Source organism: Lynx canadensis, chromosome B4 (genome assembly GCF_007474595.2).
Source record: "Lynx canadensis isolate LIC74 chromosome B4, mLynCan4.pri.v2, whole genome shotgun sequence".
NCBI lineage: Eukaryota > Metazoa > Chordata > Mammalia > Carnivora > Felidae > Lynx > Lynx canadensis.
In genome coordinates, this window is record NC_044309.1 from 63,273,001 (window position 1) to 63,300,526 (window position 27,526).

The 27,526-nt window shown below is 38.1% G+C and overlaps 1 protein-coding gene across 1 annotated transcript in view; it reads right to left on the minus strand.

Moving 5' to 3' along the window:
- DENND5B (DENN domain containing 5B) overlaps positions 1-27,526 on the minus strand; it is a 191,929-nt gene that overhangs the window by 126,275 nt on the left and 38,128 nt on the right.

Genomic DNA, 27,526 nt, shown 5'->3' on the forward strand with positions numbered 1-27,526 from the left:
CACTAGGATAATGCTCTTACTACTCAGGAAATTCCCAGGCTTCTAGGAGATCTGTGCCAGGAACCTAGGACAGAGAGCAAACAAATTCTTATTAGGCACTGTGCATTCTATCAACCACAGAACACAGTAGGCAGATTATTTGCAAAAATAACCTTTGCAATTAATTTGAGATCTAGAGTCCTCTGATAATGATGAATAAACAAAGCACTCTGCTTCTAAGCCATGCTTTTCATACTTTTCCTTTTTTAATAAAATGTGAAACAAGAAAAAAACTTTAATCACTTAAGTACTGTAACTGATATTATAAAACCCTATAAGAGAAATGGGTCCATAATTTTTAGGTTAGTCATCAAAAAAAACAGTGCTTAGTAAGTGATTTTTATTACTCGGAAAAATATAACAGTGATTTTCAAATAATAATTATAGCCAAGAAAACAAGGCTCTAGTTCTATGTGAATATCCTGGGTTCTAGTAGTTTAGGGCAAATCATAATTTCTTTGAGCAAAGGTTTCCTCATACATAAAATACAGATTACATAACAACAACACATTAGTATTGACATCTAACTTATATGAGAATCATTTATGTAATGTATTTCTGAGAAAGCATATTAATGTTATTATTTGATGCTGCATGTTATACAATATAAAACAAATCTTCCCTATTGCTAAAGAACTTATTTTCTGGTAAAATGACATCAGGAGAGCCACCCTTTGCTTCCAGGAACAAAAGAAAGGCTCCTAGCATTAAAATATTTATAACTGACAAGTAACACTATAGGGCTAGAGTTCTAAGATGATTCAAACTGAAATATTTCTGCTGTATGACTCAAAGAAGCAGTTATTTGCTCAGAGCCAACCTAGATTTTTCCCTTTGTTTCCATTCATTACTTTTCGCTGCCAATACTCTCCCCCCAAAAATTTTTATAAGGAGTCAGAAACCAGTAACTCAGTTTAGTTTACACAGGGATACCAATGGACATATACAAGAATACCACTTTCTTCCTCGTACCCTCTTAAAAAAAAAAAAAAAAAAACCTGCATAAGAAATCAACAAAGTTCTCTAAAGGAAGGATACACATTACAAAGTAGGAAAAGGAGTATATGTGATTTACTAATGCTCCCCTACCTCACCGTCTATGAAATTATTATCATATGAGCAAGATAGGGCAAAAAAATGTTACTAAAATTCACTGAGAAACAAAATCTTCCTATAAGAATCAAACAGAAGCATTATTATTCCAACAATTACTTGGAGTTTTTTTTTGCAGCTAGAATGGCTGTGCTGATGTGAATATTGCTAAGTAAGAGTGACCTCAGAGTCTCTTCATCAGTATGCACTTTTATCCAAAGGCCCTCAAGTCCCTCCTCTAACATGCTGAGTGTTAGCTAGAATATTCAGGCTTTAAAATGAACTGCATGGGGGGCATGATCTCACAGTTCCTGAGTTTGAGCCCCATGTGGGGGTCTGTGCTGACAGCTCAGAGCCTGGAGCCTGTCTCAGGTTCTGGGTCTCCCTCCCTCTCTGCCCCTCCCCCACTTGTGGTCTGTTTCTGTCTCTCAAAAATAAATAAATGTTAAAAACAATTAAAATGAACTGCGTGGGATGCCTGGGTGGCTTAGTTGGTTAAGCATCCAACTTTGGCTCAGGTCATGATCTCACAGGTTCGTGAGTTCGAGCCCTGCATCGGGCTTGGTGCTGACAGCTCAGAGCCTGGAGCCTGCTTCAGATTCTGTGTCTCCCTCTCTCTCTGCCCCTCTCCTGCTCACACTAGGTCTCTCTCTCTCAAAAAACAAATAAACATTAAAAGAAAAAATTAGGGACATCTGGGTGGCTCAGTCGATTAAGCAGCTGACTTTGGCTCAGGTCATGATCTTGCAGTTCATGGGTTTCAGTCCTGCATCAGGCTCTGTGCTGACAGTATGCAGCCTGGAACCTGCTTTGGATTCTGTGTCTTCCTCTCTCTCTGCCCCTCTCTTGCTTATGCTCTGTCTCTCCAAAATACATAAAATTTTTTTTAATGTTTATTTATTTTTGAGACAGAGACAGAGCATGAACGGGGGAGGGTCAGAGAGAGAGGGAGACACAGAATCTGAAACAGGCTCCAGGCTCTGAGCCATCAGCAAAGAGCCCGACGCGGGGCTTGAACTCACGAACCGCGAGATCATGACTTGAGCCGAAGTCGGACGCTTAACCGACTGAGCCACCCAGGCGCCCCATAAATTTTTTTTTTTTAATTCTGTAAAAATTTAAAATGAACTGCATGGATTCTAATTCTTAAAATGGTATCAAGGGATAGCACAGAACTATGAAATTATGATCCACATATTCTAGGACGAAGACAACGTGACCTGCCAGATAACAAGGACCTTCCCAGAGGCTGTGATTCCCAAAGCTACTGTCTAGCATATTTTAAAAAGTTAAGTCACATCATCTATGGTAGAGAGAAAAAAAAATTTTAATAACTTCCTAAAGTTTTCAAAATTAACAGAAAACAATCAAGGGTAAAAATGAGAGCGAAGAGTGGAATTTTTCTCTTCCCTGTAGGAAAAACAAAGTCTTCCTCCCTCCATCAGACAAACATAAAAGAAAACCCTCAAGATGATCTCAAGCCCTGAGTTTCAAATCACAATTTCTACTATCCACCAAGAATCTTGCTCACCTGTTTCAGTTACCAGCAGCCTTGACTTAACACTTGCGAAACCGAATTCCTCTCCCACGAAGCTTTTCCTCTGTTAACAGTGCCACAATTCATGTAGTTACTAAGTACTGCTATCTACTTATTCATCCATGAAGAAAAAAATCAACACTAAAAGCAATCCTATCAAGAGACTCATATTCACTGTTTTTACTCCAGAACTCAGAGTACTATCTGGTTCTCCTCTTCCTCCATCTGGACCCATCTCCTTTCCTTCCATATTCAAATAATCACTAAATTTTGCAGTTTATACCTCCTTAACATCCCTCCAAATCAGGGTTTCCTTTCCATCTTCACTGCTATTTGTTAATTCTGAGCTTCAAGCCAGACTCAGAATCTTGCTACAGTTTCCTAACTAACTGGTCTCCCTGCCATACACTGTACACTGAACTCCCCTTCTAATTCATGTCATTCTCTCTGTTCTCTCTGTCCCTCTTTTTCTTTTGTCAACAAGTAATTTTTTAATGTTTATTTCTTTGAGAAAGAGAGTGTGTGTGTGAGCAAGGGAGTGACAGCGACAGAGAGGGAAAGAGAGACTCCTAAGCAGGCTTCATGCTCAATGTGGAGTTTGATGCGGGGCTTAATCTCATGACTAGTCCTTAAAGCTGGTAGGGCCTCATGACTGTCTCAAATGAAAGCCTATAGCAGAAGTGAGACTGTGGTTTCCAAGGCTTAATCATATGAAAAGTGCCACGCGTTTCCACCTCACTCTCTTGGAATACATGCCCTTAGAGTGTAGCTACATACAGTGCTGTCAGAAAGCCCAAGCAGCCTCTGGAAAAGCCCATAAGGACAGAAACGGAGGGTCCTAGCCCTTATTCCTTTGTTGGACAAATATATTCTGAGATGGTCACTTGTGTGGCTTCACAGGCTAAGGTTATACCCTTGTGAGTAGAGTATTGTCTCCCTCAAAGGAGGTGGATGGACAGTGCCATTGTTAATCAGCTTGGGAAAATACACCTCATGACATGAAAAGAAACCATGAAAGATCGAACTTAGACTGACATGAAGAAGAAACTCTTCTCTCTAGACTTCATTACCTTGAGCCTAGACTACGAGCAGTCCAAATGTGCCTAACAACTCCCCTCACTTTTGGGAAGAAAATAAATATCTTCCATGTGGAAGCAGATCTTGGTTTCAGCAAGGAGGCAAACCTCTATCAGGGAAAGAACACAACTCTCTAAAGAGTCCCAAGGGGCCAAGTGATTCTATGAGTAATAAGAGCAGTCACACTGATATTTTCCTAAACTGGTTAATGTCACTTTCCATTTATGATTTCCTTCTATCATCTTTAAGTATTTTGTGAAGTGTTTCTGTTTTCAGCTATAAGAAATAAGAGAGTCCAGTGCAGGAAGAGCAAGCTGTACTCGGCAAGACCAGCAGAGCTGTAGCAGCAATGACTGGTGAGATCCCCAATAAGATTTGGGATTGGAAAGTTCAGCTGCTCATATCCAAGTTGGTCTTCTCTCTTCTCTACCAATTCTTAAGAACTGGGCAGTTATCAAGGGAGCTTGCTTTCAGTTATCTCCATGGGTTTCTCTTTTGTTGCTCCCTACATATTTGTGTTCCATTGGGTTCTGTCCTTGTTCATTTTTTCTTACTCTACATGTTACACTCCACAGTTCACACTACCACCTACATTAATGACTTCCAAATATATATCTCTAGCCTAATCACTCTTCTCTCCAGGTCAACATTTTCAAGTACTATGGGCAATCTTTACCACAGGCTGTTAAAAGCCAACATATTCTATATGCTTTTTTAAAATGTTTTATCTTTTGAGAGTGAGCACGCACGTGGGGGAGGGGCAAAAAGAGAGGGGGACAGAGGATTCAAAGCAGATTCCACATTCACAAGCTGACAACAGCGAGCCCAATGTGGGGCTTGAACTCATGAACCACAGGGATCATGACCTGAGCTGAAGTCGGACGCTCAACTGACTGACCACCCAGGCACCCCACAATGTATTCTAATTTGAACTCCTCGTATGTCCTTCAGACTACCTCTTCTTTCTCTATTCCTTTGGACTCTTCCTTCTCTTTAAAAAAGGCTGAGAAAGGGGCACCTGAGTGGCTCAGTCGGTTAAGTCTCTAACTTTGGCACACGTCACAATCTCATGGTTTGTGAGTTCAAGCCCCGTGTTGGGTTCTGTGCTGACAGCTCGGAGCCTGGAGCCTGATTCGGATTCTGTGCCTCCCTCTCTCTCTGATCCTCCCCTGCTCACACTTTCTCTCAAAAATAAATAAAGATTTTAAAAAATTATAAATAAATAAATAAATAAATAAATAAATAAGGCGGAGAAAAACAAAATGCAATGAAAGAAATTCCTTCTAGCATACAAAGTGTTTTCTGTAATAAACAAAGTTCAATATCCTCGTAACATGGAGAATCTTAGCTGTTCGTTTCTGGAGCATACATATAGAATAACTAAGCTTTGTATGACCGTGGGCAAACTAGTTTTTCTTTTTTTCATAAAGGAAAATGGCAGTGATAAGTGAAGTTATGTTTTAAAAATAATAACTATCATAAAGATTCTATTCTTTAAAAAAACTGTTTTGAGTATAGTGACACACAGTGTTACAGTAGTTTCAGGTATACGACATAGTGATTGGACAATTCTATCCTATGCTCACAAGTGTAGCTACCATCTGCCACCACACAACACTGTTACAATACCACTGACTATATTCCCTATATTGTGCCGTTTATTCCTGTGACTTACTCCTTCCCTAACTGGAAGCAGGTATCTCCCAACCCCCTTTATCCCCACACTCCCCTCTCCTCTGGCAACCATCAGTTTGTTCTCTGTATTTATAGGTCTGAGTCTGCCTTTTGTTTGTTTATTCATTTGTTTTTTAGATTCCACATGAGTAAAATCATATGGTATTTGTCTTTCCCTGACTTGTTTCATTCAACTTAACACCCTCTAGGTCCATCCATATTGTCGCAAACAGCATGATCTAATTCTTTTCTATGGTTGTGTCTGTGTGTGTCCATGGTATATACACACCACATCTTCCTTATCCATTTGTCTATTGACAGACACTTAGGTTGTTTCCATTATCTTGGCTACTGTAAGTAATGCTGCAATAAACATAGGCATACATAGATCTTTCTAAAAATTTTTTTTTAACGTTTATTTATTTTTGAGACAGAGAGACACAGAGCATGAACGGGGGAGGGTCAGAGAGAGAGGGAGACACAGAATCTGAAACAGGCTCCAGGCTCTGAGCTGTCAGCATAGAGCCCGACGCGGGGCTCGAACTCACGGACCGCGAGATCATGACCTGAGCCGAAGTTGGCCGCTTAACTGACTGAGCCACCCAGGCGCCCCCATAGATCTTTCTGAATTAGTGTTTTTGTGGTCTTTAGGTAAATACCCAGTAGTGGGATTATTAGATCATATGGTATTTCTATTTTTAATTTTTTGAGAAATCTCCATACTGTTTTTTCCCAGTGGCTGTATCAATCATAAAGGCTATTTTCAAAATTCTCCTTCAAATGTTAGGAGAAGTGAGCATGACAGCAGCATGCCTAACAGCATTCTTGACTTGCAGAGTTACTTCTCCATTTGCTTACATCAATTTTTCATTAAAAAAAAAAAAAGCCACGCAACCCTTCAATAACATGAACCTATTATTCAGGACTGATTTGTAGTTGGAAGAAATGCCCTATAGTTACTAATATAAAACAATATAAGCAGTATTTCTAACAAATATTGTAAAAGCCACAAAAATTATTTATGTATGTGTGTCTGTGTGTATCTCTGAATAAAAGGTAACCCTGGAAGAAGATGATCCATATATCATCACCCAAAGCCCATAATTTATAATAGGGTTCACTCTTGGTGATCTCAGAGTTTTAACAAATTTGTAATGACACGTATCTACTATTTATAGTATGGTACAGAAGAGTACAGAAGAGTTTCACTGTCCTAAAAATCCTGTTCCCTACCTATTCGAATACCCCTCTCTGCCCCTAACCCGAAGCAACCACTTAATCTCTTTAGTGTCTCCATTTTCTGTCTTTTCCATAAAGTCATATAGTTGGAATCATATAACACATATATAGCCTTTTCAGCTTGGTTTCTTTCACTTAGTAATATGCATCTAAGACATCTAAGACATCTAATATGCATCTAAGACATCTTCCATGTCTTTTCATATCTTGGTAGCTCATTTCTCTTTGGCACTGAATAGTATTCCACTGCATGGATGTATCATAGTCTTTTTATCCATTTACCTACCGAAGAGCATCTTGGAAACAACGCTTCCAAGCTTCCAAGTTTTGGCAATTATGAATATAGCTACTATAAACATCTGTGTTTAGGTTTTTATGTGGTATAGATTTTCATGTGGTATAGGTTTTCAACTCTTTTAGGTAAATACCAAGGAGTATGATTTCTGTATCAGACAGTAAAGTGTGTTTACTTTTGCAAGAAACTGTCAAACTGTCTTCCAAAGTGTACCATTTTGTATTCCAACTGGCAATAGAGTTGTGAAATATTTTAACATTTATTAGGTTAGTTAGACATTATATTTATGTTGTCACCCTTGACAACAATGGCTCTGTCATCATTATAGCTACTTTGTAAGTTACTTAACAATGGATTGTATTGACAATAAAAGATTATATATAACTAAGTTATATATATATAACTAGACAAAATTATACACTACCTATAGAAAACAGCATTCTGTCTACTTTAACAAATAAACCAATGAACTCTTACAATGAATCTTAACTATTATTTTGAAGTCTGTGAGTAGCCAAAGATATGGACATCCTGGAAATGACATATTTACTTCCTTCCCAATTTTAAGCGAGTAGCAGTGAAAATAGTCTAATCTGCAGGAAACAGAATACGCTTTCTTAGTCAAGAATCACAAATTCTTGGACTCATAAGAGTTCTTACAGACCAAAGAGGGAATCACTTCCAAAGCCCTACCTGGTAATTTCTCTAGCTCAGTGAGTAATAACAACCACTGATCCAATGGCTCAAGCTGAACAGCTAGTCATCCTGGATTCCTCTTTCCCTCTTATTCCCCACATCTAATCAAATACTTCACTCTACTGATTTAACCTCCTATTTTCAAAAAATCTATTCAATTCTCCCCATCCCCACTGCCACTGCTACAGTCTGATCCAATTTCACCTCTCATCTGAATTATTACACATGTCATCACTGTCCTAACTGCCCCCAAGCTTATTTCCCACCAACTCTTACTCCATAATGCAGCCAAGAAATCTTTCTAAATACAAATGTGATATACTCTCTTTTGAAACTTTTCAATAGTGCTTCATCATCCTAAGGATAAATCTCAAATTCCTTAACAGATTTTCAAAATCTTCCACAATCTGAGTGCTTATGTCTTAACCCTTCCCACAGGATTTTCCATATCCTTTATATTCTGTACTCCAGGCATGAAGAAATTAATAGCTGCTCACCATATGGACAATATTCTTTGAAATTAGCCAACTTTTACCTATGTTGTTCTGCTACAGATATTTCCTCTGGTAGTGCCCCCACCAACCCACCCCTACATCTCACCTGTAAATTCCTGGCCTCCCTTCAGATCTAAGTTTATAGGCATTTCTTCTAGAAAAGCCTTTAGCTCTATGAGGATAAAAGTTGTATCTTGTTTACTACTGAATCCTCAGGGCGTACACAGTGTCTAGTAGAATATAAATTCAAGGACCATTTGCTAGTAAGTAAGTGAATAATTAAGAACATGGGCTAGTTGAAAGAATGAGACTGCTACTGACTTTGTGGGAAGACTTTTATCCTGTTTATACAAATTCCAGGATAGTTTTGTAGTAGTTTAAAGGTTGTTTAATAAGAATTTAAGATCTGTGATTATAACTGTACTGAAATTATAAATTAAAATTATCATTACTGGAAGACGGTGGAGTAGGAGGACCCTAAGTTCACCTCATCCCATTGATACAACCAGGTAACACTTACATGGTTATGTAAATAACCCAGAAAATTACCCGAAGACTGCATAACAGTCTCCACAACTAAATGCAGAGTAGAGACCATACTGAGGAGGGTAGGTAGGGTAGAAATGCAGTAAGGAGCCAAAGCGGCCTGCAGGGAGTCGAGGGGGTGGAGAGGGGAAAAAAACAGACCCTCACATGGAGGAGCCTTTATAGGGAAGATAAATCCCTAGAACAGTTGGCTTTGAAAACCAGAAGGCCAGCCAAATTATGGAAAGAGCCTAAATGTCTATCAACTGATGAATGGATAAAAATAGATGTGGTTTATATATACAATGGAATACTACTTGGCAATGAGAAAGGATGAAATCATGCCATTTGCAGCAACATGGACGGAACCGGAAGGTATTATGCTGAGTGAAATAAGCATAATTGTGTCAGAGAAAGACAGATATCATATGTTTTCACTCATATGTGGAACTTGAGAAACTTAACAGAAGACCATGGGGGAATGGAAGGGGGAAAAAATAGTTGCAAACAGTGAGGGAGGGGGGCAAACCACAAGAGACTCTTAATACAGAGAACAAACTGAAGGTAGATGAGGGGGGTGGAGGAGAGGGGGAAATGGGTGATGGGCATTGAGGAGGGCACTTGTTGGGATGAGCGCTGGGTGTTGTATGCAAGCCAATTTGATAATAAGTTATATTCATAAAAAATAAAATAAAAAATAAATTAAAAAGTAAAAAAACCAGAGGATCTGAATTTTGTGAGTTCTTACAACCAGCAGGACTTCAAACCTGGAATTTTAAAAATAAGGAAGGAAAGCAAGGCGGGTGAAAGGATACTGAGTCCCTGCCCTTAAAGAGACAGCACAACAGGGCACCTGGGTGGCTCAGTTAAGCATGTGACTATGGCTCAGGTCATGATCTCATGGTTCATGAGCCCGAGTCCACCTGGGATTCTCTCTCTGCCTCTCCCCCACTTGTGCACACATGCAAATCCAAGCACTTTCTCTCTAACTAAATAAATAAACTTAAAAAAGAAAAAAAGCTGGTACAAAAAATAGCCCCTGGGGATACAGCATAGAAGCAGCAGTTTAAAAACCGCCTGGGGCATACAGGAGGAAGAGTAGTTTATTCATCTCAGAGGTGTCCTGGAGGAACAGAGATCCTTGGGAGACTCCTCCAAGAACAGAGGAACTGGCAGCTGCCATTTTCTTCCCACCCTCCCTAGAATAAACATAAGACTACCTGCTGGAACCAGCACAGCCCACTTACTACCTAACTTGCTTACACCAAACTCCACTACCCTCCCTCCCACTGCACGTTCTAGGTCCGTACTCCACCCACCCCCACCTCCCTCCCATCCTCCCCCCTTCCCCCCATCAATATGCTCTTGGCCAGGGCCCATCCAGGGCAGTGCCACAGGCCCAGCAGTGTGCAAGCAGCCTGGATAGGGGCCAGGGATACTCCAAAATGACTCCTGCCCAGGGAGAGAAAAAGATAACCACAAACAGACTGCAGTGGACTGGGGGCAGACATGTGGTCTGACTACAGGCTCTACCCACCAATGCAAGCTTCTCAGAGAACAGCACAGGGAAAGTGTCCTGCAGTTTGTTGCTACTGCATATCTGGCAAACACCTCATCTAACTCAACTCAAGCCTCAGACTTGCCCACTAACAGGACAGGGACCACACTCTGCCCACAATAGGCAAAGAGCCACTAAAGACACCTAGACTGAAGAAAAAAGCGACTCAACCACAACACACAAAAAAGACACCCCTTAAGCACCAGGTTCTGGTAAACAGGGAACACTGTACTGCAGGGCACTACAGAACCACTTCTTCATAAGGCCACTACTTTCAAGAGCAGGGGACATAGCTGACTTTCCTAACACATAAAAACAGACACAAAGACATGGACAAAATGAAAGTAAGAGGTGAGAAGGTGAGAGAAACAAAAAATTATGCAAAATAAGAATAGACTTAGGAAACTCAGTGACTCCATCAAGCATAATAACATTCACATTTTAGGAAGAGACAGAAAAGGGGATAAAAATTTTATTTAAAGAAATAGCTGAAAACTTACCAAATCTAGAGAAGGAAACAGAAATCCAAATCCAGGAGGCACAGAGATTTCCCAACAAAATCAACTCAAGCATGTCCACACCAAGACACTTAGTAATTAAAATGGCAAAAAGCAGTGATAGAGAATTTTAAAAGCAGCAAGAGAAAAGAAAGCAGTTACGTAGAAGGGAAATCTCATAAGGCTATCAGCTGGTTTTTCAGCAGAAACTCTGTAGGCCAGAAGGGAATGATATATTCCAAGTGCTAAAAGGGAAAAATCTGTAGCCAAGAATACTCTATCCAGCGAGATTATCATTCAGAATAGAAGGAGATATAAAAAGTTTCCAGACAAACAAAAGTTAAAGGAATTCATAACCAATAAACCAGTCCTATAAAAAATGTTAAAGGGGATTCTTTGAGTGGAAAGCAAAAACCAAAAGTAAGAGTAAAGTAAAAAAATTGAGAAGCAAAAAGCAGTAAAAATAAGTATATCTGTAAAATTGAGTCAAGGGACTCATAAAAGAATGTAAAATATAACACCATTTACCTAGAAACATGGGGAAAGAAGAGTAAAGAATAGATTCAAACCTAAGCCGTCAACTTACCATGGGCTGTTATATGCAGATGTTATATATAAACCCAATGCTAAACATAAATCAAAAACCAGTAATACATATGCAAAAATAAAGGGAAAGGAATCCAAGCATATCACTAAAGAAAGCCAACTAATCATGAGAAGAGAGCAAGTGAAGAAAGGAACAGAGAAGATCTACAAAAATATAAAACAAGTAACAAAATGATAATAAATACATACATATCAGGAATTACTTTGAATAAAAGCTCCAATCAAAATACACAGAGTGACAGAGCAGATTAAAAAAAAAAAAAAAGACCCATCTATATGCTGCCTACAAGAGACTCATTTTAGACCTAAAGACACATGCAGATTGCAAATGAAGGGATGGACAAATATTTATTAATGCAAATGGAACTGAAAAGAAAACCAGAATAGTAATACTTATTTTGGACAAAATATACTTTAAAACAAAAACTGTAACAAGAGACAAAGAAGGACACTACACAATGATAAACAGAACAATCCAACAAAAGAAGATACAACAACTGTAAATATTTATGCATCCAACATAGGAGATGCATAAAGTAGTTAATAACAAACATAAAGGAAGAGAGAATAATATAATAATAGTAAGGGACTTTAACACCCACTTAGTTTTCCAAACAGAAAGTCAACAAGGAAACAATGGCTTTGAATAACACATGGGACTAGATGGATTTAACAGATATCTGTTAAATGTTAAATGTTCAGAACATTCTATCCTAAAACAGCAGAATACACATTCAAGTGGACATGGAGCATTCTCCACAACAGATTACATATTAGGCCACAAAACAAATCTTAAAAATTCAAAGCGACTGAAGTCATACTATGCATCTTCTCTGACCACAACACTATGAAACAAGAAATCAACCACAAGAAGAAATCTGGACACAGCATAAATACATTAAGGCTAAATAACATACTACTAAACAATAAATGGGTCAACTAAGAAATCAAAGGGGAAATAAAAAATTACATTGAGATAAATGAAAATGAAAACACAATAGTCCAAAACCTTTGGGATGCAGCAAAAGCTGTTCTAAGTTTATAGCAATGTAGGCCTACCTCAAGAAGCAAGAAAGATCTCAAATAAACAACCTAACCTTACATCTAAAGAAGCTAGAAAAAGAACAAAACCCAAAAACAGTAGAAGGAAGGAAACAATAAAGATTAGAGAGGGAAGGAAGGAAGGAAGAAGGAAGGAAGGAAGAAGGAAGGAAGGAAGGAAGGAATAGAAAGCTAAAAATCAATAGAACAGATCAATGAAACCAGAAGCTGGTTGTTTGAAAAGATCAACAAAATTGATAAACCTCTAGACAGACTCAAAAAAAACAAAAAACAAAAAACAAAAAACAAAAAAAAACCCCAAACCAACCAACCAACCAACAAAAAAACACAACAAAAACAAAACTGCCAACAAACAAAAGTCCAGGACCAGATGGCTTCATAGGTGAATTCTACCAAACATTGAAAAAAGAGTTAATACCTATTCTCAAACTACTCCAAAATAACAAAAGAGGAAGGGAAAACTTCCAAATTTAGTCTATGAAGCCAGCATTACCCCAAAACCAAAACCAGATAAAGATACTACAAAAAAAAGAACTACAAGCCAATATCTCTGATGAACACAGATGCAAATATTAGCAAACTGAATCCTACATTAAAAAAAAAAAAAATCATTCACCATGATCAAGTGGGATTTATTCCCAGGATGAAAGAGTGGTTCAAAATGCACAAATCAACCAATGTGATACATTGAATCAATAAGAGAAAAGATAAAAACCATTCGATCATTTCTACAGAAGCAGAAAAAGCATGTGACAAAGTACAACATCCATTCGTGATAAAAACCCTCAACTAAGTAGGTTTGTAGAAATATACCTAAATACAATAAAGGCCATGTATGAAAAACCCAATTAACATCATATTCATTAGTGAAAAACTGAGGGTTTTTCTGCTAAGGTCAGGAACAAGACAAGGATGTCCACTCTCACCACTTTTATTCAACAGAGCACTGGAAGACTTAGCTACAGCAATCAGGCAAGAAAGAGGAATAAAAGGCATCCAAGTTGGTAAGAAACAAGTCAACCTTTCACTGTTTACAGATGACAAGATACTATATATAGAAAACTCAGACTCCACCAAAAAACTGCTAGAACTGATAAATGAATTCAGTAGAGTTGCAGGATACAAAACCAATGTATAGAAACTCGTTGCATTTCTATACACTAATAATAAAGCAACAGAAAGAGAAATTAAGAAAACAATCCCATTTACAAATATACCAAAAATAATAAAATACCTAGGAATAAACTTAACCAAGGAGGTAAAAGACCTGTACTACAAAAACCATAAAACCCTGAGGAAAGAAATTAAAGATGACACAAATAAAAAGATATCCTATGTTCATGGATAAGAACAAATATTTTAAAATGTCCATGCTACCCAAAGCAATCTTCAGATGTAATGTAATCCCTATCAAAATACCAACAGCATTTTTCAGAGAACTACAACGAACAATCCTAAAATTTGTATGGAACCACAAAAGGTCCCAGGAAGCCAAAGTACTCTTGAAAAAGAAAAATAAAGCTGGAGACATCACAATTTCAGATTTCAAGTTATACTAAAAACCTGTAGTAATTAAAACAATATGGTATCAGCATGAAAACAGACACATAGATCAATAGAACAGGATGGAAAGCCCAGAAACAAAGCCATGATTATATGGTCAATTAACCTTTGACAAGGAGCCAAGAATATGCAATGGGAAAACAGACAGTCTCTTCAACAAATGGTGTAGGGAAAACCAGATAGCTACTTGCAAAAAAATGAAACTGGAGCACTTTTTTAAAAAACTTTTTAATGCTTATTCATTTTAGAGAGACAGAGACAGAGACAGAGCAAGCAGGAGAAGGGGAAAAAGAGAGGAAGACAGAGAGAATCTGAAGCAGGTTCCATGCTGTCAGTGCAAAGCCTGATGTGGGGCTTGACCCCCAAACCGTGAGATCACGACCTGAGCCAAAGTCAGACATTCAACCAACTGAGCCACCCAGGCTCCCCAAACTGGACCATTTTCTTACACCACACACAAAAATTAACTCAGAATGGATTAAGGACTTAAATATGAGGGCTAAAACCATTACAATCCTAGAAGAGAGCACAGGCAGTAATTTCTCTGACACTGGCCATAAAAACATTTTTGTAGATATGTCTCCTGAGATTAGGGAAACAAAAGCAAAAATAAATACTGGGACTACATCAAATAAAAAATTTCTGCACAGCAAAAGATGGGGGGGGGTGTGCCTGGGTGACTCAATAAGTTGAGCATCTAACTCCTGATATTTCCCCACAGTTGTGGGATCACGCTGTGAGAGTGGAGCCTGCTTAGGATTCTCTCTCCCTCTCCCTCTGTCCCTTGTGCTTGCACTCACTTTCTCACATAAATAAATAAATAAATGTAAAAAATTTCTGCACAGCAAAAGAAATAACCAACAAACTAAAAGACAACCTACTGAATGGGAAAAGACATCTGTAAGTGACATATCTGATTAAGGGTTAGTATCCAAAATATATAAAGAACTTTATACCCAAAACACAACTCAACACCCAAAACACAAATAATCCAATTTAAAAAGTACATAACACATGAACAGACATGTTTTCTAAAGACAACACACACAGATGGCAAATAGACACGTGAAAAGATGCTAAGTAACACTCATCATCAGGGAAATGCAAATCAAAACTACAATGCAATATCAACCTGCACCTGCCAAAATGGCTAAAATAAAAAACACAAGAAACAACAAGTGTTGGCGAGGATGTGGAGAAAAAGAAACCCCCATGCACTATCGGTGGGAATGCAAATTGGTGCAGCCACTGTGGAAGACAGTGTGGAGGTTCCTCAAAAAATTAGAAATAGAACTACCTTACAATCCCATAATCACACTATTGGGTATTTACTCAAAGAATACAAAAACACTAATTCAAAAAGATATATACCCCCCCTATGTTTACTGCAGCATTATTTACAATAGCCAAATTATGAAAGCAGCCCAAGTATCCAGTGATAGATGGATGGATAAAGAATATGTGGTGTATATATATATATATATATACACACATACATACAATGGAATATTATTAAAACATAAGAAAAAAAAGAATGAAATCTTGCCATTCACAACAACATAGATGGAGCTACAGAGTATAATGGTAAGTGACATAAGAGAAAGAAACACCGTACGATTTCACTCATTTGTGGAACTTAAGGAAAAAAAAAAACAATAGAAGAAAAAGAAACAACCAAGAAACAGACTCTTAACTATACAGAAGAAACTGAGGGTCACCAGAGGGAAGGTGGATGAAATAGGAGAGGTGGAAGTAATTAAAAGAGTACCCTTATCATGATGAGCACTGAGTAATATATAGAACTGCTAAATTAATACATTGTACACCTGAAACTAATAGAACACTATATGTTAACTATACTGGAAAAAAAGGTTTTTTTAAAAAATTATCATTACTATTATTATAAAAATAGTGGGTATTTTTAAACAATAGCTGTAGAAATAGCTGAGAAATAATAGGAAAATTGCTTTATGGATTTTGTATACCTGTAAGACCATTCCAGATACTTACAATTTTGCAGATATACGGTAAACAAATATTACTGCCATAAGTTTGTTAAATTATACTTCTGTGAGAGAATATAATAACTCAAATTCTTTAGGATGAGTTTGAAAGAATTTTGTATGAATGAATGAAAAAAACTCGAACTTCAAATACATATAATTAGTAGACTGTGATTTAGAAAAACTGTTACGTAGAAACACTTTTTGTACAAGTTCAAATTTATTTATTCATTAGGAACACAATTTTACTGGTGGTGAATAGACTGTTCAAAATTCTATACTGCCAATCAACAAATATATTCAGTTCTTGCTATAAGCTTAACCAAGCATTTTAGGAATACAGAAAACTTATTAGTAATGGTTCTTCTCTCAGTGCTTATAAGAAGAAATTCTTAGGAAGGCAATAATTCAAGCTGGTGAGCACAATTATATCAAAAAGAGAGACTACACAGTATATTTTTTAAAAAACTAAATACACGCATTAAAGCCACTCTTTCAGAAAAGTGCTTATGTTTATTTTTCATGTTAGATACATGCGTGTGAAAATCAGGTATACAGATTACCTTTATTTCTTGTGCAGTATTCCTAAACTTTTTCTTTCTGGTAATAATGACTAAAATAAGTCATTTATTTATATTAAATTCTTCTAATGATGCACAATGTACTTTCTGTGTTAGGATATCTCACACCTAAAAGAGGTTAAGCACAACCCACGAAGAACTTTCAACCTGTTATTATTATTTTTTATACTTCTCCATTAATTTGTTCCTTTACTATGTATGATCTTGGTCACTTTACAGTTCTTTGGTTGCAAAAAAAAAAAAAAATAGACTATTTGTGTGTTCCTTCAAGACCCTGATAAATGACTACCATTACCATTTGCCTACTTAAGAGCTGGCTACCAATTTGCATATTATTTAAGTTTTTTTTCCTTTTTCTCTTGTGCTGCTCAGCTTTAAGGCTATTTTCCTTTTTTGTAATTAGAATATTTCAAACATACAGAAAAGTAGAACAGAAATAATGAATACCTGAAAACAGGTGTCTTCCACCCAAATTCAACTAATGTTAACATACTGTATTTACTTCGCAATCTTTTAAAACAGAAATGAAACTTTAGAGATAAAATTAAAATGCTCTTTGTGCCCCTCACTGAATGCTTTAGGCTTGAAGGTCAGGACATCAGCCTGTTCTCACTCCATCCATCCTATCTTTCAGGGCTCAGCTTAAATCCTACTTGTATAAACTATCCCACCATAGCCACAGTGATTCCTCTTTTCTCTAAACCCCAACCACTCTGTATCTCATATAAGCAGATCTTCATTTTTTCTGGGATGGTTTCTTCCAGTCTGAGCTTACAGTGGCCTGTGAGTAGTTAACACCCTGACTACATTGCTCTGCATCCTGATTCGGTACTATAGTTGCTGCCTTGGTCTTGAGACATAAGGTAAAACCATCTCAGCCAAGGTGAAGGGCAGCGAAAAGTACAGCACCATACTGAATGAAAAGTGCACAGTGGGAAAAAAAAGAAGGATCCCTTGCTAACCACACCAAGTACAGTTTAGGTTAATAGCCTTAGTTTCATTGATAGTTGTATTCAGAGGTTGGTCTGTAAGAGAATTCACTCCCCACAAGAACAGTGTTTCAAGGTGGCTACAGTGGTTAAGTCTCCCTATTCTCCTAGCCCTGAAATAGGGGTACTTTTAATGACCCCGAACAGGAATCTGGAAGGGTCAGAGGGAGAGAGGGACAGACATAAAAGTCTGGAAGCTCTCAATTCCACAGCTCTTGAAGGGCTGGGAAGTGAAGCTTAAAGGTCCTGAGAGTCTGATGAGACTGCAGAGCATCATCACATGGAGTTCATCCTTCATGGTGCCTTTCTGTCTCACTCTTCTCTGTATTTGCCTTTTCTTTCCCGTTTCCCCTTCCCACACCTCTCCTTCTTACCCTCAGCTATTTACTCTGCCCTGGCAGGCTCCAAGGAGGTTCTTCTTTCCTCAACTTAGCCTTGCACTAGAAGGGCAAGAAGCCTGGGTTTCCTGTGGGCGAGCTCTGCAACAAGAGTGGTGCAGAGAGATGAAAGGTAGGGAAACAGAGCCTGGTAAACTGAAGCTTGAAAGTCAGAAGCCTCTTAAGTTTGGGTTCTCTCATTACATGGTTCATCTTACCTCCTCATCCAGACTGGAAGTCCCTCTACCAAAGATGGCTCTATAAACACATACAAGCTGATTCAAATATTTTAGAAAATAACACTGCATAAATGAATAATTCATAACATGCCAGACTTGAATAATCTTTAGGAGATTATGCAGTCCATCTACCCTCCCCCATTTAGAGCTAGCAAATCTTTCAAGCAGCTTTTAATCAAACTCTTAGTGTTGTCTATACTACCTTCCCTTCCCAAATGAATTTAAAATCACCTGAATTCCACTCACTGCATCATATTCAACTAGCATAGCTAGTTTTCTTTTCTTTCTTTTTTTTTTATTCCTTCGCTTCATGCTGTGCTAATTTAACCTCATCTTGGTAAACAAGAAAATGGTCTGCATTTGACAGACTCTAGCTGCAGCAAATGCAGCTGGCCTGTGTGCAAACCAATTTTGTTCATTCTTTATCCTGGCAGGGAGCCCTGCCCTCGAATTGTTTTGGGACTAATCAGCATTAAACCTGTGTCAGAAAGGTTACTGAAAGCAGCCCTAGAGCAAGGCGGCAGGAACAAGACTGTTGAGGAAAGGGATGAGGACAAATGCAGCAGCTGTGTAAAAATCTATGTGACGAGTTTTGCTCATGACAGTAAAATTGAGGCCCAGCTTCCTTTCTGTGCTTTGGCACTTCTGTGGAAATAACTTGGAAAGAGGACATGGGGAGAAAAGAGATCCACCAAATTTGCTATATTTCTTTCTTTCTGGGATGATGGGTGCTTGGTGGCTAGCCAGGAAATGTTCCTACTTCAGATGGCAGCAAAAGAAAAAGAAAGAAATGCATCCTTTGCCACTCTAGAGTTGAAAACACAGCAGTTTTCTACAGGACGAACTTGAGGTATAATAAGAAACAGGAGACATGTCGAATAAGATCCAAGGTAGATATAAACAAATCTAAATTTGACTAAAAAAAATTATTAAGGAATAAATACATCAACATCAAATAATCAAATACTGGAGTATTTTTTTCTACTCACCTGAGGGATTCAGGCTACACCTTTCAGAGTATCACATTTTGTATTAGAACTTAAATGAGAATGTAGTGTACTCAGTCAGCCTTTCAATCCTGTAATCTAGACATGTATTTTTTAATAGGCCACTAGGCTTTCCTAAATATTTACCACTAGCTCTGTGGGACTGCTGCAGAAGCCAAAAAAAGACAGTCCATTTTTATCTGATCACAGTATTTCTTGAACATATGGCTGCTTTTGGTTCGTCTGTTCACATAATTCTCATTAAATGGCTAGTAAGTCAGTAACTTCAAGAGATTTTTTTTTATTATAGCTTTACTGAAATATATTTCACACACCTTAATATTCACCCTTTAAAAGCACACAATTCAGCTTTTCTGCCCGTGGATGCAGCCGAGGAGGCGTCATTAAAGCCCCCCCACTCCACCACCGTCCTAAGTCAGAGTCTCCCAAAGAGCCTGAACAGCTGTGGAAGCTCTTCACTGGAGGTTTGAGCTTTGGAACAACAGATGAGAGACTGAGGAGCCATTCTTAGCAATGGGGAACGCTCACACGCTGTGGTAACAAGGGATCCAAACACCGAGCACTCCAGAGACCTTGGGTTTGTCACTGTGGAGGAGGTGGATGCAGCCATGAATGCAGGGTCACACAAGGTGGATGGAAGAGTTGTGGCCAAGAGGGCTGTTTCAAGAGAAGATTCTCAAAGACCTGGTGCCCACTTAACTGTGGAAACGGTTTTTGTTGGTGGCATTAAACACTGAAGAACATCATCTAAGAGATTATTTTGAAAAGTATGGGAAAATTGAAGTGACTGAAATCATGACTGATTGAGGACAGTGGCAAGAAGAGAAGCTTTGCTTTTGTAACATCTGATGATCGTGACTTTGTAGACAAGACTATCATTCAAAAGTACTACACTGTGAATAGCCGCAACTATGAAGAAAGGGAAGTCCTATCTAAGCAAGAGATGGCTAGTGCTTCATCCAGCCAAAGAGGTCAAAGAGGTTCTTTCTGGAAACTTTGGTGGTGGTCGTGGAAGTGGTTTAGGTGGGACTTTGGCTGTGGAGGAAACTTCAGTGGGCAAGGTGGCTTTGGTGGCAGTGGGGACGGCTGTAACGGATTTGGTAATGATGGAAGCAATTCTGGAGGTGGCAGAAGCTATAATGATTTTGGCAATTACAGCAAACAATCTTCAAGTTCTGAACCCATGGAAGGAGGAAATTTGGAGGCAGAAGCTCTAGCCCTGTAGTGGTGGAGGTCAGTACTTTGCCAAACCACGAAACCAAAGTGGCTATGACGGTTCCAGCAGCAGCAGTAGCTATGGCAGTGGCAGAAGGTTTTAATTATTGCCAGGAAACAAAGCTTAGTAGGAGAGGAGAGCCAGAAAAGTGACAGGGAAGCTACAGGTTGCAACAGATTTGTGAGCTCAGCCAAGCACAGTGGGGGCAGGGCCTAGCTGCTACAAAGAGGACATGTTTTAGACGATATTCGTGCATGGGCAAAAACCTGAGGATTGTACTTGTGACTAATTGTGTAACAGGTTATTTTAGTTTCTCTTCTGTGGAAAGTGTAAAGCACTTCAACAAAAGGTTTTAATGTGGGTTTTTTTTTTGCATTCATGCTGTTGATTGCTAACTGTAACAGTCTGACCATGATGCTGAACAAATGTGTCTTTCTAAAAATGTTCTGTGTAGTCTACTCTGAAGCCATCTTGGTAAACCACTCCAACAGTGTGAAGGTGGAATTCTTTCAGGATGATGCCAGGTTCCACTCGAAATTTATTTGTAACTTGCTTGGGCAGAGAAGCCATCGTCTCCACAAACTTTGGTGTAGCTGAACTGACATTAATGTGTTGTGACCTGGAGTTCACTGTTAAAAGGGTCACCCAAGCAAAGTCATAGAGTTTATTTGGTTATTAATATGATTGCTGGCACATCCTATGCAATATATCTAAATTGAATTATGGTAGCAGATAAAATTATAGATGGGATTAAAGCTTGTGTATCATCCATTATCATGTATAATCAATAAGCAATTTACTATCCTCTTGAAAAAAAAAAAGACACACAACTCAGTGGTTTTTAGCATATTCACAAAGTTGTGTATCACTACCACCATGAATTTTAAAAGATTTCATCACTCTAAAGAGAAACCCTGTACCCATCAGTAGACAGTTTTTTTATTTTCATTTTTTAACATTTATTTATTTTCAACAAAGAGAGTGCGAGTAGGGGAGGGGCAGAGAGAGAGGGAGACAAAGGACCTGAAGCAGGCTCCAAGCTCTGAGCTGTCAGCACAGAGCCCAGTGCGGGGCTTGAACCCATGAACTGTGAGATCATGAACTGAGCTGAAGTCGGGTGCTTAACTGAGTCACCCAGGCGCCCCAGTAGACAGTTTTTGATAAGGCAGCCATCCCTAATTGCTAGTCGTGTTTGTTACCTGTACAGGGATTTCTTGAAATTGTCAACCAGAACATGGCAAAAAAACACAAAAAACACAAAAAACCTTTAAGAGTGTTTAAACAACACATAAAAATTCACAAAAAATGTTTTCACATAAACTTTTTCTCTCGTCCAGTTTATCTATGCACCAGCTTATTAGGAACCTTCTTTGCAAAAACTATTTGTAGGAAGAGTGAATAAATGTTACCCAACTTATGGATTTCAAAATGCACTGTGACCTCACCTGCAAAAGCCAGTTTCCTACTGATACTCTGTATTGAGGTTCTTATCAATAAAATAGTTATAAGGTCTTACACAACTTTCAACTTTGTTTCCCAAATATATGAAAACAATTTTACATTATTGCTATTTCCAGATACCTATTATGAATTAAAATGAAACACTTTTTTTCTTTTAAAATTTATTTATTTTGAGAGAGAGAACACACACCCATTAGCAGGGGAGGGGCAGAGAGAATCCCAAGCAGGATCTGTGCTGTCAGCACAGAACCCAATGCAGGGCTCAATCCCACAGACGGTGAGATCATGACCCAAGCCGAAATCAAGAGTTGGACCCCTTAACTGATTGCACCACCCTGGTGCCCCTAAGATGAAACACTTTTTGATCAAACAACTAACATAAAATTTAAGCAGGTAATTGAACAGAAATACATTTAGTCAGCAATAAAAAATAAACCAGAAATCGAACGTGAGACAAATCTAATGTAAGACATACATCTTAAAATTTTCTACTAGCCACATTTTTAGAATAGTAAAAAGAAATAGGAAAAAATAATTGCAATGATGTGCATTTTATTTAACCCAATGTATCCAAAATATTGCTTCAACTCGTAATCAACATACAAAAATTTTGGTGGGATACTATGTCTTTAAAATCTGTGAGTATTTTGCATTTACAGCACATGTCATTTTGAAGTAGTCAAGTTTCAAGAGCTCAATAGCCACATGTAGCTAAATGGCTCCCATACTGCATAGCACAGCCTTAGATTATTCATTTAGTTTCTGTGTGAATTCATCATAGGGGACTGCCTTAGTTTAAGTACTCATCTCTTGCCCAGATTATTCCGGTAGACTCCTAACTGCTCTCCTTGTCAATCTAGCCTCTATACTGCTGCCAAAAAATGATCTTCTTAATATGCTAATCTGACAGTCTATTATTACAGTCGCCTGCATAAAATCCTTCAGTGGCTCTTTATGGCTGGATAAAAATCCAAATTCCTTAGCTTGTAATATAAAACTTACATTTGGCCTTGGCTACCTCTCCAGTTATACTTACTACTCTTCCTCTTCTCTCCCATGTTAGCTGTAGTAAATTTCTTGCTGTCATATTCCCACTCCTTCCTGCCTTTAAATGTTTTCCCTATATTTAAGACATCCTCCCCTCAATCCTTGCACATTTAGCAACATCTGCTCCCAGTTCAGTGTTATATTTTCAGTGAAATTCTTCCCATTTCCCACCAGGGAAAATCAGAGATGTATTGGTCTAAATTCCCTGTTATAGCATCTGTCACAATGTGCACTGGTGTCAGATTTTATGAGGTTTGGCTCTAATAGGATCCTGCAAGTCTAAAATCAGACTCAAATTACCTTAGGAAATTTCTTAGGAAAGCATGGCCATAGTGGGAACTGAAATTTGCTGTATTCTGCAGCCCTAAATGCATCTTCCTCTGGGAAATGGGCAGATCTCCACTTCACAGATGAGGGAAATATCAAAGAGATTATGGCTGGTATGACATTTCAAATAGTAAGGTTGCTAACATTATCCTTAGTATGCCCATAATCATCAACACTGCTTTTCCAACATCTTGTTAAAAAAAAATCATTACTATCTTAGGAGGTTATTTTTTCTGTTTCTCTTCTTGCTTCTATTCTATCCCATTCTAATCATTAAGATGGATGTTGGAATGATCATTCTCCTGGACAGAGCATTTTTTTTCTTCACAGATGTCTCCTCCCATATTCCTCCACTCTTTTTTAGGTCAAGAAAGATGGTATTTAATTCTTGAGACTATTGTAGGTATGGGAGGGAGACTACAGCAAAATTTTTAAAAACACCTTTAAATCTCTGATAACTTCTTATCTGATCCCAGTAAAGCACCAATGACAAAAATATCTAAATACCTTTCCACTTTTAGGGGGAAAGGAACAGGGCTTGCAGCCACCCTGCAACTTGTGGCCAAAGTCTTCAGACCAACATGTGTCAGTCACTCTGCAGGAGAGGCTAAGGAATGTCCAATTTCCCTACTCCTAGGGAAAGGGCTGTTCTCAGGCCTAGAATGTGTCTATGAAACTCTCAAGCCATAGGGTACAGGTGACCAATTTGGTGGATTCCCTAGAAGAAGAGGGAAGGGACGGTAAAATTGATCTATTCTTGCAATTTTGGAGGTATCAGAAGGCTTCCACCAGGCAAGAAGGGGATTGATGGCTTAGGCCTTTTGGTTGCTGATCAGACACTGGCATTTAAGTGGGTAAGCGGTAGCCCCAGGGTAAGGTGGCCTATCTCTTATATCATTCCACCAAAGAAACACTATTTTTGAGTTATTATTTGGACATCTTCTTAGTCTGTTTTGCCATAATTTTATTGTTCTTCATTTCCCTGAATATAAACTCTTTCTTTAAAAAGTGTATGAAGGGGAGAGCCTGGGTGGTTCAGTCGGTTAAGTGTCTGACTTTGGCTCAGGTCATGATCTTGCCAGTCCCGAGTTCAAGCCCCGTGTCAGGCTCTGTGCTGACAGCTCAGGGCCTGGGGCCTGCTTCAGATCCTGTGTCTCCATCTCTCTCTCTGCTCCTCCCCGACTCACACTCCGTCTCTCTCTCTCAAAAATAAATAAACATTAAAAAACAAAAAAATGAACAAAACTTAAAGTAAAATAAAAAACCTTAAAAAATTTTTTTAATTAAAAAGCATATGAAGGGGCACCTGGGTGGCTCAGTCAGTTGAGTGTCCAACTTCGGCTCAGGTCATGATCTCACAATTCATGAGTTGGAGCCCCACATTGGGCTCTGTGCTGCCAGTGCACAGCCCACTTTGGATCCTCAGTCCCCTCTCTCTCTGCTCCTCTCCCGCTCACACTGTCTCTCAAAAATAAATAAAAAACATTTTAAAAAGTAAATACGGGCACCTGGGTGGCTCAGTCGGTTAAGCATCCGACCTCAGCTAAGGTCATGACCTCACTGTTAGTGAATTAAGGCCCCGTGTTGAGCTCTGTGCTGACAGCTCAGAGCCTGGAGCCTGCTTCGGATTCTGTGTCTCCCTCTCTCTCTCTGCCCTTCCCCCACTCACACTCTTTTTCTCTCTCAAAAATAAACATACATACATACATACATAAAATAAATACATAAATAAAAAGTATATGAAGTATTGTATAACATTGTGAATGTACTAAATGCCACTAAATTATATGCTTTATTTATTATTTTATTTTAAATGCTGATTTTTGAGAGAGAGAGAGAGAGAGAGAGAGAGAGAGAGAGAGAACAGGGGTGGAGCAGAAGAGAGGGAGACACAGAATCCAAAGTAGGCTCCAGGCTCTGAGCTGTCAGCACAGAGCCTGACGCAGGGCTCAAACTCATGAACCTCAAGATCATGACCTGAACTGAAGTCGGATGCTCAACCGACTGAGCCACCCAGGCGCCCTTAAATTGTACGTTTTAAAATGTTAACTTTATGTTATGCAAATTTTTACTTCAATTTTTAAAAATGAAAAACTATATAGTGAGAAAAATACTACAGGATTACCAGGTATATCATAAGTTCCTTCAAAATGTATACATGACACATTTGGTTCTAGAATGTCCAGGAATAGATCTTGTATCCTAAGACTGCTATGATGTGCTCTGAGAGAAGAGATTATAATGTCAGAATACTTAACTCCCAGGATGTGATTAAGCTCATTTTGTTCATCAGTAAAGTGGCATCATAACATTCTTTCTAGCATATTAAAGGAAATGAATCCTAATTAACATCTGTAATAGCTCAGTGAGCCTTCTTGTTGTCTTTTAAGTCAAAACTACTGAGACTTTTTTTTAATCATGAAAAGTTTTGCATCATGTCTTAGAAACATCAGTGGCAGAATGTATATGGGAAGGGATACACAAATGCATGGAATAAAGAGTTGGAAGGATGCTTAGCAATAAGCACAGGAATACCATAAATTATAATATTATATTTTATTCATAAATTCTAAGCATCTATTCCCCTGTGGTAAAATGTCATTAAAAAATTGCCACAAAAAATTCCAGCAAGAATTAAAAAATTTTTGTTTTAATTTCAAAAATATTTTAAATAAAATAAAAATGGTAAAACCATCTTAGAAAACTGTTAGGCAATTTATCTTATAATTTTAAACATATGCCAGGGTGCCTGGCTGGCTCAGTTGATTGAGGGGCTGACTCTTGCTTTGGGCTCAGGTGGTGGTCTCGTGGGTTGTAAGATCGAGCCCTGCATTAGGGCTCCTCACTGGCAGTGTGGAGCCTGTTTGGGATTCTCTCTTTCCTCTCTCTGCCCCTCTTCCCACTCACTTGTATGTGCGTGAGCTCTCTCTCTCCTCATCTCTCTCTCTCAAAATAAACAGTAAAAAAAAAATTGAACATATACCTACCCATTTACCTACAGTTCTACTAAGAAAACCTGTATCCACAAAATGTGTACAATAATGGCAGCTTTACTCATAATAGCAAAAAAACTGGAAACAAACTCAAAGCCCACCAACAAGCAAACGGACAAATTGTAGTACATTCATTCAATGTAATACAACTCAGTAATAAAAAAGGATAAATTACTACTGATGCATGCAACAATGTGGATGAATCTTAGTGACATTTTGTTGAGCGGAAGAAGACAAACAAAAGATTCCATATGAAGTTCAAAAACTAATCTATGGTCTTATCAGCTAGAAGCATCATCCTCCAGTAATTCGTCAAAATGATCAACGCAAAGGGAAGCAAGAAAGGCACTTGCTGTATGTTCTCTAGATCTTTTACAAAACAGAATTGTTCTTTTGGCCACATACACATGAGTCTACAAGAAAAGTAATATTGTAGATATGAATGGAATGGGCACCGTTCAAAAAGGAATGCCCCACAAATATTAATATGGCAAAACTGGAAGAAGCTCATCTAAAGAAAGAAGAGGAAGGCACATAAGCAAGTAAATTTTTTGGCAATAAGGCAAAGAGGAAAATTATTTTTATAGTTATGTACCACAGAAGCTTGGGGTAAATGAACAAGACATCATTAATTAAGCTTTGGTGACATAACAACAATAAATTAACAAGGCAATTTAACAACCTTGATATTTGAACCAAAATACTTTTGATTTATCAACATTTCGTATAACAAAAAATAATTCCTCATAAGGGTGATTGGTTTTTTTAAGGACTTGAGATTTTCAGCCGTATTTTAACAAATATATAACGAATAGCTATATGAGTAAGACTCTGCTAAGTGCTGTGAGAGATATGAGGCAGCAAAGGTAAAAAAACTCAGGCTTCCATGGTACTATCTCACAGTAATATCTCACAGAACTTAAGTCATTATAATATTTGGATTCATTACATATCATATGCAGGAATATAATGACTACTGCACTCAGCATATTTCAACAAATGTTACTGTACTATCAGCAGTCTGATGTCAGATTAATTGACACAACCACCTGTACAACTAATGAATGAAGCAGACTATTGGAACTTTTCAAAATCTATCTGATTTATCAAATGACAATCCATCAAGATTTCTGGACCATGAGAATACCATTAAAAAGGCTTTTTGTACTGTAATAATATACAATATCTGCTTTCCACCAAAGAAAAATTAAATGGAGAGACAAGAAATCATTTTTACTGCTCTTTAATGCCATAAGACCTATATAAGTTATGTGACAAATATAATATTCTGATAAAGAATATTAATAGAAGACTGAAGCAAGAGATTACTGT